Source organism: Artibeus jamaicensis, unplaced genomic scaffold (genome assembly GCF_021234435.1).
Source record: "Artibeus jamaicensis isolate MK-2021 breed Jamaican fruit bat unplaced genomic scaffold, CSHL_Jam_final contig_923, whole genome shotgun sequence".
Lineage (NCBI taxonomy): Eukaryota > Metazoa > Chordata > Mammalia > Chiroptera > Phyllostomidae > Artibeus > Artibeus jamaicensis.
The window spans coordinates 9345976-9359690 of record NW_026522014.1 but is presented as its reverse complement, the minus strand read 5'-3'; the positions used below and the strand labels follow the sequence as shown (position 1 = coordinate 9359690).

Sequence of the window (13715 nt, the reverse complement as noted above, 5' to 3'; positions counted from 1 at the left end):
TTAAAAATTATTTTTCTTATTTATATGGCCCTATTGACATTTCACTTTCCAGCCTGGATTCTAAATTAATGTATAATTATTTTATGAAATGAGGAAGTAGTGCATTTTAGTAGATCCACTACCATTCAAAGCCAAGTAAGCTAAGTATGTCTTTCACAACTTTAACAACAAAACATCCCAGAAAAAAATTATCTCCAGATACTTAGTATAGGTCTTTATCCCACAAACTATGTTTAATGCTTAAGCAAGCTCAGCCCTTGTGGGCAGGTTCTGGTGAGAACATCTCTGTTTTAAGATTATAAAATTAATCTTGTTAATTCTATATCATTATATGTGTAATCAGGTTAACAGGCCGTATCAGGCATCCTTAGGAATTTTAAAGTAGGGTTTATTTTTATTAATGCTTTTTTCTATTCATCATTTTGTTATAAAAGGACTTGAACAGACACTTCTCCAAGGAGGACATACAGAACATCCAGAGACACATGAAGAGATGCTCAATATTGTTAGCAATCAGAGAGATGCAAATTAAAACCACAATGAGATACCACTTTACACCGGTCAGGATGGCTATCATAAACAAAGCAACAAACAACAAATGTTGGAGAGGTTGTGGGGAAAAGGGGACCTTAGTTCACTGTTGGTGGGATTGCAGACTGGTACAGCCATTATGGAAAACAGTATGGAATTTTCTCAGAAACATAAAAATCAACCTGCCTTTTGACCCAGCAATTCCACTGCTAGGATTATATCCTAAGAATCCTAAAACATCAATGTCAAAGAACCTATGCACCACAATGTTCATAGCAGCACAATTTACAATAGCCAAGAGTTGGAAGCAAACTAGGTGCCCATCAGTAAATGAACAGATCCAAAAACTATGGTACATTTACACAATGGAATTCTATGCAGCAGAGGGAAAGAAGGAGCTCCTACCCTTTGCAACAACATGGATGGAACTAGAAAGCATTATGCTGAGTGAAATAGGCCAGGTGTTGAAAGACAAATACCATATGATCTCACCTTTAACAGGAAGCTAAACAACAAAACAAACAAGCAAGCAGAATAAAAACAAAGACACTGAAATAGAGGACAAGGGGACAGTGACCAGAGGGAAGAGGGAAGGGAAGTTAAGGGCGAAAAAAGGGGAGGGATTTGGAAGAACAAATATGCAGGACACAGGGACGAGAATTAAGTGGGGTGGAAATGGGAGGAGGTGGGAGCATGGGGGGGGGCTAGGATGGGAGAAATAGACAAAAAACTGTACTTGAAAAATAACTAAATAAAATTATTTTAAAAAACTTATGTCCACACAAAGATATGCACATGAATGCTAATAACAACTTTATTTACAATGGCAAAAACTTGAAGCAACTAAAATGAATTATTTATAAATTACATTAATAAAATGTAATATTTTTTATTGAATACAGAGATATCAAGTAGTGAAAACACATGGAAGAACCTTAAATTCATATTGCTAAGTGAAAGGAACCATCCTGAAATGGCTACATCTATTTACATGATTATAACTATACCCCACGCAAGAAAAAGCAAAATTATTTTTTTTAAAAAGTACAAAAGACTGATGTTAAAAATCAAATTTAAAAATATATTGTTTTTCCATAACTCATGTTTGAGTAGGACTTTAAATTTTACCAAAAAATAAATGTTCAACAGTTAAAGGTCTTTTCTGCTGTTTCTTTGCCCTTAATTTTGAGGAATTTTATTAATTTATGCATTGTTCTTATCACAGGTCTTACACTAAAAGTTTGTGTTTAGGGATTTTTTCATAGTTTATTTTGTATTATATTTTTTGCATTACCATTTGTCCCCCTCTGCTGTTTCCCTGTTTTATCTGGGGATCTCCTCAGTAGCATTTGCTAGTTGCATTACCACATTTAGAGCTTGCGTGGCAGACTTGACCAATGCTTTTTATTGGTTGTATATACTTATGCATGTCTCTCCACTGGCTCATGCACTGATTGGTTCAAATATATATATGATGGTAGCCTTAAAATAAAAGAACGATTTTTTAAACCTGAATAAAAATTATTTTCTCACTTAAAAACAGCTTCCTTAAATGTCCACAAAAGTTTAAAATAAACTGAAAACCATTTTTAAACTCCAGAGTGTCAAATTATCAAAATTTAGGCTTAAATAATACTTGGTTAGTGTGGGGAATTATATATATGTATACATATTTGTTTGTATACATATTGTGAACACACATTTTCCCCCTCTTAATTAAATTTTTACCTAGCTTTAGTCTGTGGTGATATTCCATGTGACTGGTTGTAAGTAATCAAACTACTATCAGTCTCTGCTGTCAATACTACAGAGTTAGATCAGTGGAGAGTCACCTGAGAATGTTTGAGAAAGATGATACATGCAAAGAATGCAGCTATTCTCAGACTTTGCCTTATATTGAAATCCAGACGAGACTCTGTTATAGTCTGGCCCCAGAACAGTATTCAAGTTAGTATTCTGAATAATATTACATCTCATTAAAAGACTTCATTCTGTGTACTTTGGGCAAAAACTCTGCTCTCATTCATGGCCCCTCTCTGTATAAGAGATATGCCCCACATGTTGTCTACCGCCTTCACTCCTATTATTTTGATTCAAGTCACCATCATTTCTCCTCTGGATTATTGCAATAGCTTTCTAACTGGTCTTCAATTCCACTCCAGATACATTTGGGTCTATTCTATATTCAGTAGCCCGAGTGCACACAATCGCCTAATAGCTTCCTACTTTACTCAGAGTGATAGCCAAAGTCTTTATAATGCCCTTTAATTCCCTATGTGGTCTGTCCCAGTTACCTCCTATCTGACCTTATAGTCTGCTAATCTCCTTGCTCATTCTGCTCCACTGTTACTGACACCCTTATTATAAGTGAAAATACTAGTCAGGCTTATCTTTCAGATCCTATAAACTTGCTATTCCCTCTGCTTAAATGCTCTTTTCCCACATAGATATATGGCTCTTATCTCCATCTTTGCTCAAGTGAAAACCCACTGACCATAGCTCCAGATAAAAGTGCAAAAACAATCATCAAACCAACAAATAGCAGCAACACTTGCAATTTGCCTTATCTGCTTTATTTATCTTCTAGGTAATATTACTGTGTAACATACCATTTAATTTACTTATTTATCTAGTTTATTTTTCTAACTCCTCAACTAGAATGCAGGCTCTGTTAGGGCAGAGACTTTTTCTTTTCTTCATTACCATATGCAAAGTACTTTGAACAGCACCTGAGATCTAGTAGGCAGTCAATCAATATTTGTTGAAAGAATGAATGAATTTATTTCAAGAAGATAGTTCACAGGGGTGGAAATATATAGGTCCCACTGCTGCACTTGTTTTGCATATAGTCAAAAATGTCACTAAGCTGCTTTGGAGATGTGATAAAATAACAGTTGTATGGATATTAGAAGGAAGGTTTGGCATATGTAAGAATATATTTGTTTTTCCAGGCCAGCATTTTAGATTTAAATTATCTGTGTATCTAAATACCAAAGGAGTAGTAGCTTTAAGTGTTCAAAGTCTTATGAAAGGAAAGCACATCTAAATAGCTTACACAAAGAAATAAAGGCAGCAAGAAGAGAGAGATATGTTACTTAGAAACGTAAATTGACAAGAAAGCAAATAAATCCTTTGACCTTGGGCAAACTACTGATCTTTTCTGGATCAAAGCTTCCACATTTTTAAATTGAGGATGTTGAAATAGAGTATTTCTTTTTAAAAACATTTTATGTATTAATTTATTTTTAGAGAGAGAAGGGAAGGAGAAAGAAAGGGAGAGGAACATTGATTGGTTGCCTCTTGCACACCCCTGACTGGGGATCTGGCTCTAACCCAGGCCTGTGCCCTGACTGGGTATTGAACCAGTGACCTTTCAGTTTGAGGAATGACACCCAACCCACTGAGTCACACCAGTCAGAGCTGAAATAGATTGTTTCTTAGGCCCCTTATAGCTCAAATCTTTTTCATTAACGTGTATGAAACATAAATTTTTTATTATTAAGATATATGTAGATAGATAGATACAGATATATATGTATCACACAGTGTGAGGTAAAAGGTTTACAGTTGTGAGTACACAAAACAGAATTTATTCTTGTATTATTTATTAATTATTGTGTATTTCCTATACAAACAACTGTGGATCTACTTTTGTCCCACTTTACATATACACACACACAAGAAGTTATTAGCACTTCACACACTGTTTTATCAAAAAATATGTTTATTAAATTTCTGCTGTTTATGAACTGAGAGTTGTAAAGAAAATCTGTGAAGAAGTCATGAGAAGGCCTGCTGTATAACTTCAGTAAGTTTACAGTTGGACTTAGAAAACAACAAATTAGTACAAAAAGTGTGCAAGCAAACCTGATAAATGGTATAATGGGAGCATGTAGTGCTATAATACTCTCAGAGTGGAGGCCTAACTGGATTCTGAGGGACAAGTTGGGTTTTCTGGAACAAAAGGTAATTTAGCCCATAAATAAAAATAAGAGTAGAAACTAACCAGGCAAAGATGACAGGGAAGTTTTGAAGCAGAAGAAGAAAAAGCATATTCAAGAATCTTAGAGGCAAAAGATGATAAGGGTTCAATATGTGTGGAGCATAGAGAGCCAAAGAGAGACTTCAAATCAAGTCAAAGCGGGATAGTGGGGCAAGCTCTCAGAAGGCCTGGGGTAACATATGAATTTGTTAATTTTATCTACAACCCTTGGGGAATCACTGAAGGGTTTAGAATAAAATTCAAAAATTAGTTTTTCAGTTTAGAAAGCTCACATGGGCTGCAACTTGGAGAATGAATTCAAGAGGCAGAAGACTGGCTGTAGGAAGACTTGGCAGGCTGAGTCCATAATCTAGGTGGGATGCCTGTGCCACTGTAGGGTGGTGCAGTGGGAGTGGAGAGATGTGGCTTAATTCAGGATGCTTAAGGGCTATTTAAGGAAAACCAGATTCTTGGGATAAGAGGACTTCCATCTTGTACATGTTGATTTTAAGTAGGAAGTGGAGTTTTCTAACAGTTTCATATATTAGTTAGAAGCTTAAGATAAATGTGTTGCCTTGAGGAAAATGTTTCTGATCCACAAACATATGCTTAGTATTTGAAGGCATGAGATGAGATGTAATCGCTCTAGGGGAGAGTATTCAGAAAAAGAATGGAGGAGAGCTCACACAGAACCGTAAGGAATACCATCAGTTAGGGTATGGGTAGAATATAAGGATCTATGGATAGAATATAAGCGAAGAAGAGGAAAAAGGAGCAGGTGGTAAGTCAGAACTAAAAGAATCTGAAACTCAAGGGGAAACAAAGTTTGAAAAAGATAAAATTGTCAAGAATGTCAAATGCTGGGGAGCATCCAAGCCAATAAAGCGTGAGAAGTATCCGTTGGCTGCATCAGTGGAGCTGTCTGGGATGACTGTGATGCAGGCAGTTGCAGGGGATGGCTGGTGGCTAGAACCAGTTGCCAATAGGCTGCTTGCAGATAGAGGAGGGAGGGAATAGGAAGAGCCACTTTGGATGACTTGGTCTGCAAGAAAAAAATGAAAGGCAGAAACTGAAATGCAACAGGACATTAAGGAGAAGTATTATTGTTTGCTATATTTTGCTTCATTAAACTGGAAGATCCTTGAGCACATTTAAAGGTTGATGGAAATGAGACAGTAGAAAGAGTAAGGATAGAGGACTGGTGATAATCAGTAGAACTAGATTCCCTAAGAAAGCCAGGTTGGACCCAAGAAATAAAGAGGCACCATTCTTATATAAAAGGCACATTGCAGAAAATAGGCTTGACAATTCAGAGCCTGGTTTTAGCTAAGGCTGTAAGCTGGAAGAAACCCAGAAAAGAGATAGAAAGAGTAGGAAAGCTTGCTAAGCTGGATTGATGTAGGTGACCAAGGAAAGGGTTGCCTTGTCTGGAGGATGCAAGATGTGACACTTGGCCTTACGTGGTCTTTAGGAGGAACACACATACATATATGTAATGTTTATACAAAAAAATAAAGTTTTGCTCTTTTTGCAATAACAGCTACACAGTTCCTCAGTGGGTATAAAGTAATAAGTTTCTCTGATGCTTTCTTTGACATCTTTTTTGCTTTTCAAAAGCCTCCTGGATCAACAATGGAATCTACTTTTAAAACCACAAAGAAAATTTGCAATGAAATTCAAAGTTCTACATGCCCAAATTTTACATATCTTAAATTATTTGAACATAATCAGGGACATAATTTCTCTAAGATATATTGTATTGTTTTTAGATCTGCTTTGGAAGTTTATAAATTACTCTTTAAAGGGACTATGGATTATGTTAAGATTTTTTATCAGTTGATTCTTTGGTCAATCCCTTATCCTCGGTGAATGCACTCTGGAGACTAAGAGTATATCAGGACCCATTGATGAAAACTATTTAGGTCCAGATTAACGATTTATTTACAGGAATATCCTGTGCCTAATTGTCAGAACTGTACACATTTTTACTGGTACAGACTGGCTCCAGTGCAGTACTACCTAGTTCCATGCAACACAATCTTTTAAATTCTTCATAAAAACTATAGAATGCGCCAATATTCAAAATGAAAATATTTTAATAGGTCAGTGTAAAATGTGATGATATTTTGAATATTTTACCAGATTAGACATAGTAAGTGAAACAACCATAGTTCAAATTATATATAGGTATTATGTATCAATACATACACATATACTTAGGTAGGATAGGCAATTTTGATGGAGGGAACAGTGTTTAAATATGTAAATTTATTTAAAGCCTTCCTATGATCCCAAAACACTCTCTGTGATTATGGAGACTGACAAGCCCCGTGATCTCTCATCTGCACATCTGCAAGCTGGAGACCAGGGAACACGGATGGTCTAAATTCTGGTTAAGTCTGAAGGACTGATGGCCAGGGCAGCTGATGTTGTGAATACCTGTACAAGGAGAGGAGAAAACCAATGTCCCAGCTCATGCACACAGGCAGGAAGGGAATGAATTGGCTCTTCCTCTGCTCTTCTTCTATTAAGACCCTCAGAGAATTGGATGATGCTCACCCACACCGAGGAGGGCAATCTACTGTACTGAGTCCATCAATGCAAATGCTACTCTTGTTCTAAAATACCCTCGCAGACGCACCTCAAAATGATGTTTAACCTGGGTATCTGTCCTGTGGCCCAATCAGGTCAACACATAAGATTAACCATCAGAGACATAAAAACCAGTTGGAGAATGTTATAGACAAGCAGTAAATATGTAAGCATAAATGTGATTATTTGCAATAAGAACAAGAATAATATGAAGCTTAAAATGAGTTAGGAGAAACCTATAGTCTATTTGATTGTGTAATTATTTGGGGAGCATTTAGGGAGAGTTGGAGGAAGAGTATTGCAGGCAGAGTGAAATACATGTGTAAATCCCTGCATGTGGAAGAGCATGATATGTTGTAGAGTGGCAAGGATTTTATGGACAAAACTAGAAAGACAATAGATGTGGCTTGACAGAGAGGTAACGCAGAATCAAGGTTAGCTTGACATGCTCCTCAAGGGATCCAGCAGGCAGACAGATGGGCTTCTGTGTGCCCTCGCTGACATTATTATCGAATCCTTTCCAGAGTCCTAGCAGCTCCATGTGAGCTACTCCAGGGTATCTGGGTTTTCCCCCATTTTTTAGTTCCTACCTTAATGAAAATGTTCCTATATGATTGCAGAACAAACAAACTTGATTTGCCTTCTGATATTTACAGAGTGGCTTTCATGTTAGTGGATGTCCATTATTTACTATTTTTCTCCCATTGGAAGGTTCAGGAATGAGGAAATAGGAAGAATATCTTGGGCTATTTTAGAATAGAATACCCCGTGCTATTTTATGGCCGGTGTACTAAGGATAGAAGTCCTGGGCTTTTGCAGATATTTAAATCTTGATATCTCTGAGTCAGATAATAATGTTGCTTGGGTAAAGCAAAGTAGGAATTTTTTAAAATACAATGGCACTTAGTGTTTTAAGGAAGAGACTGTAATAACTCTCAAATTAAAATTCTATTGCTTTGAGAGACAGAGAAAAAATCTTAACAGGTGGTATGTATGTGAGTTATCTTTCATATGCATGTATTTCTAGCCAGCTCAATCACTCTTCACCAGTTAATTAAGATGAATAAGGCCATTTAGAAATGGAGACCTTAAAAATGTCCTTTTTAACCACTCATCATGGCTTTTCCCTCCTCTTTCTATTGGAATTGCTATTGTACTATTTAATCAGCTAATGCTAAACTGACTTTGCTTTATTTTGGAGTGTCCTTGTAGAATTACTCTCATTAGATAAACTGAGACTCTCTACTTCATCACAAATGAAGCTTTATTGCAATGTAACAAGGGTCTCTTTGCTTTCAAATGAAAATAATATGATTTTCCACACAGAATTTAATTTGCATAAATTTAGTATAATTATCCACTCCTTTCGTACCCACTTTTTTTCTTGAACAATGAATACTTCAAATTATGACCCAACTTTTATCGACCTGGAAAAGTCAAGTTATTCCACCTGGTTCTCCTTAGCTATAAGGGATGAGAGAACCATGGAAGCCTCATGGGCAGACTTGCACAGCCTAACATGTGGGAAAATGAGAACGGCGTGCTCCCCTGGGCCCCCTTCCTCATGTGGTTATTCCTGGATCCTCTCAGCTAACCTGGATAGACCTTTTGCAATGGCCACAATAAACAATCCATTGTGGACTGCAAACCTGAAATTCTTTAAACTTGACTGAGAAGATCCATGTGTGAAACGTGGCATCAAAGAGAGAATAGTGACATAGAGTACTCTGTGCATGCTGTCTTCTGGCAAGTTTAATCAAATAGCATGTTAGTTCCAAATATTCTGTACTTTGACTGAAAGTCTGAACAAACTGCTTTTTCCTATGGAATTTTTAAATTAAGAAAATATTTTCAGGTTATTTGCTAAAAAAAAAAAAACAACAGAGGGCATAGAAGTGTCTTTAAATCTGTCAGTGTGTTGTAATGGATCGAGTCAGAAACGTTTATTCCCTTATGAAAGCATGCATTAATTCTATCAAAATGCTGCTACAAGAGCCTCTGATCAAGGTCTCAGAAGTTCAATCTGTACAAAGTGGAAAATAAAAACACCCATCTCTTAGGGCGAATGTGAGGATTACTTGAGAAAATGCTTGTATGTCACAATGAATACTGCATTGCACAGAGAACCTAATTTAAAATATCATTATACTATTACTTTACTCACACATTTGGAGATTTCAGTGCAGCAGGATTTATTATATCAGTGCTTTCTAAACTTTTTCAACTGTGACCCTCATTAAAAAAGTAGTTTTAAAACTATGACAGTGTATGCACATACATATATAATTTAAAAGTTTCAAGAAATAAAATTCTTTATATAATGCACTCATTTTCTTTACTTTTCTGTTTTATTTTTTCTATTCTATTGTGTTCTGTTTTGTTTTGTTTTATTGTTGTTCAATTACAGTTGTCCCTACTGATCTCAACCAACCATTTGAAAAAAAAGAATATATTACCAGCATTCCATTAAAAAAAATGAGCCATGTTAAAATTTCAGAACCCACTGAGAAGAATTCCAGTTCTTATTTCAGCTTGGATAGTTACATATTAATTGGCCTTGACCACAGTTCTCTTGTCCAGAGTGATTACCCATAGTAACAAGTAACACCTCTGAGCTGTCTGTTTGCTTTGGGGTTACAGACTTCTCCCAGTGCACACTGGGATATAACTGGCTAGCACTTTGTTTCTCCCTTAACAAAAATTACCATGTGGAGAGTACCTACACTGCACTACGTGTTATAGCTTCACATTTATTATTCCACATGATCCTAATACCAATCTGATCTTGCAGCTTTTCTGATGAGGAAATTGACTGTTAAAACATGGTAGTGCAAATGTGAATTTTTATTTTATTTTATTGATTATGCCATTACATTTGTTCTGTTTCCCTCCCCCTTTATTCCCCTCCACCCTGCACACTCCTCTCCTACCATCCCCCCTATTTAGTTAATGACCACGTGTCTCAGGTTCTTTAGATTCTATATTTTCCACACCATTGTTGCCCTCCCCCCTATCTATTTTCTACCTACCATCTATGCTACTTATTTTCTGTACCTTCTCCCCCCTTCTCCTCCTCCCACTCCCCTGTTGCTAACCCTCCATGTGATCTTCATTTCTGTGGTTCCACTCCTGATCTAGCTGTCCTCTTAGTTTGCTTTTGTTTTAGGTGTGGTTGTTAATATCTGTGAGTTTGCTGTCCTTTCACTGTTCATCTTCTTTATCTTCTTTTTCTTAGGTAAGTCCCTTTAACGTGTCAAGGAAAAGAAACATAAGAAAGAGAGAGTAAGTGGTTTGATAAGCAAATAAATGCCAGATTTCAGATTTAAACAACATTTCTGAATCTTCACTTGGGCTCCAGGAATGGCACATACACTGGGGATGTTGACGCAACTAATCAGGAGGAATGGGATTTGAACTCTGGGCTGTGTGGCTCAAGGACGGACACATTCTGCCCCTTCATTTATAGCACATGGAATGGAGGACAAAACCCACGGTTTGAAATGAGGAGGCACAATGTTACCCAAAGTTCCTTGCCTGTGAGTTTAGCTACATACTTAGAGCACTTTTGCTCATCTGGTTGACTTACATTCCATCACCTTCCCAAGGTTTTTACTGGCCCTTAGAGATAAAAGAAGACAGTATTGGGAATAGTCCTAAAGCTTTTTCCACAAAGGAAGAAAATTATAAATTTGTTTGCTGAATTAAAATATTCAGTATACATTAGTTAACATATGCAGCATAAGACCATTTAATGCATACATCTTGTTCTCTTAAATCGTATTAATAAGAACATTATTTTATCAAGTAAGCTAACAGTCACAATTATTATATGAATAGCAATAACAGGCAATTAGATCTCAAGACTTATATTCGACTTTATATTTTCTTCTCTTTTTATTTTTGATGTAATCTGCATAATACTCTGATGATCTAAAGCAGATGATATTCTGTAAATAGGGGCATGTAACAAATAGAAATTTAATAACGCAAACACTTTTTGGCTTCTCAGGTGAAATAATAAAGCACTTAGCCTCCTCAGAGCATTTTGCAAACTTAATCAATTGTGTTTTCTTGAGAAGTAGGTCAGCATACAGATTCTCTCTGCATTAGAAGTCAAGAAATGCTTTTTAATTCTGCATGCAAGAATTCAGCAGGGAATATCTCTCCTGGATTTTATCTTCAAATAAATCTGGCCTCCACCCCCTTGGGACTTGCAGATAAAGTTTTGCTGCTCATTTTTGTAGCTGAAGACTTACACTACCCATTGCTAAATTTCATTTCTGAGACTTAAGCCTTGAAGTGGGCGGAACAAAATCAGAGTTACGGGGGCTCTAGTTCAGCGTGCCCAAATTGTCTGAAAGAAAGATAGGTCACAGGAAGTACATGTATTTGAAATTAGAAAAGCCATGAACAATAACTCTCTATCAAAGTTCTCGTTCTCTCTCTTTCTGACATACGATGTTTAACTTATCCGTGATGCACTGGTTCACAAGCCTTGTTTCATGGCCTATCAGCATCACCTGGGAACTTGTGAGAAATGCACCTTCTCAAGCTTCACTCCAAACCTACTACATCAGAAGCTCTTGGAGTAGAGCCAAGTGATATATTTTAACAAGCTTCCATGGGTTTCCGATGCTAGGTACAGTTTTGAAACCACTTATTTAATGTATACAACAGACCCCTCGATTTTGTACATAGTGCTCATTCAATTATTTGTGTTTTCAATAGAGTCAGACTGTAAAAGTAAATTGGCTTGAAAATCCACAACACTTGAGTACAGTGACATTAAAGAAGTTTGAAAATCCACAACACTTGAGTACAGTGACATTAAAGAAGTTTGTAGATAGCGCATATATTTTATCTGACTTTTTAAGAGCCAGCAGTCAGCAAGCCTGGCTGCGTGAAGTCACATCCAAGCAGGAAAGCGCATTTGCATTGACCCTGGTGGGGAGCCAGAGTGCCTTTTAGCTTTTATGTCATGTGGAAAGGTATCAGGCTTTAACTAGCAGGAACTACCATGTTTCCTGACAAACTTGCTGTGTTCTCTGTGGCTCCCTGGTTACGATTCCTCTTCTAAATCTAAATGTTTATTTCCCTGTTGGTAGAAAAAGAAAAAGAAAAGACCATTTTTATGCAACCTTGAAATACTGGTTCTTGATTCTTACAGGTATTTAATGTTCCCTAAGTTAAACTACTTCCCACATGTCTGTCTGGGCCTTATCTTGTTTCTTTTTTAATAATTGTCAGGTACAAATTAAAATATAGACCAAAAGAGACAGTAGTTGAAGTAGAGAAGAGACTCCTTCTGGTTCCTTCCATCTTAGCTATGAGTTATGGCCGTAGACTCAAATCTGAATTACAGGTGATTCAACTCATCATAACTCATTTACAAGGCCAAATCGTGACATTGATAAGTCAGAAAGGACAGCAGCTCTGGCGCTCAGGTGGTGTATAAATCATGCCAGCAGCTTTTATTTTTTTAATCGCAAACTGATCTGACTATAGTTGGGTGTTGGGGGTATAAATTCATGTGGTAAAGAGAATCTGTCACTTAAGAGGTATTGGTTACATACTACATACAAGACACTGTGGGGAATATAAAGATGTGTTTCACGTTGCTCCTCTGTAGCTTGAACAGAGCCTGCAACACGGCAGGGGCTGAAACATCCTGAATAAATGGTTCAAAAACCCTGCAGCCTCATCTTCTTTATAGACTAGCTCAGGTCATACTAGAGCTTTCCATGAAAGCAGGGATCATATCTTATGCATTTTTTAGTTTTCTAGGGCTTAATAGAGAGTTCAGTGGATAGTAAGTTCAAAATAAATCAAGGTTGTTCAGTTTTTTTTCCTTGTCTGAATTTTCCTTAAAATAGCTTTCTAAACTATTCATCACATATTGCTAAAATTTCCATTATGTTCCCTTTGTTGATGTGCTTCATTTGCCCACATACAATGACTAGGCATCTAGAAGTCACATTAAATAATATTCTGTACACCTAAACTCCCGAAGGACTATGTTTAGTTGATTCACAATAACTATTTGTTAATGATTATGGAAGCAGCATGTCAAAGTATACAAGAGACGACAGAGAACTGTCAGCTAAGTGGTCCAAAAGTTTTGAATTTGGAGAAGGCATATATATCCCTGGGCTTGAATAAGTGGAGAAAATGTTCTGGCGCAACAACTCAGAGCTACGGTGGGATTTTAAGAGAATCTACTCGAGTCTCCATGTTACAGCTGAGAAGACCTAGTTTTCGAAAGATTGATTTCTTTTAAAGGTCTTAAGGTTTTATGGTGATTTGTATTTTATTTTTACGGATTGCTGATCTTTGATTGGTTGGTTTCATCAGTTCTTTTTGTGGGGATGTTGTCCATTTGCACCCTTAATAGACTATAAAGCAGCAATGGACCAATATATTGTATTAGAAAACCAACAGTAAATATTTGTGGTTTCTGTTGCTTAATTTATTTTTTTTCAAATCTAGAGAAACATCCTCACACCTATGGAAAACCTCACACCTATGAGAAAGATCCGCTTATTTAAAAAAAAAACTAAATATATCTTACTACCTGTAATTATAAAGTATCACTGACTTATAACAACTATTT

General features: G+C 36.6%; 1 protein-coding gene across 2 annotated transcripts in view; it reads left to right on the top strand.

Moving 5' to 3' along the window:
* THSD7A (thrombospondin type 1 domain containing 7A) overlaps positions 1-13715 on the top strand; it is a 356792-nt gene that overhangs the window by 77947 nt on the left and 265130 nt on the right. The gene's annotated exons all lie outside the window — the stretch shown is intronic.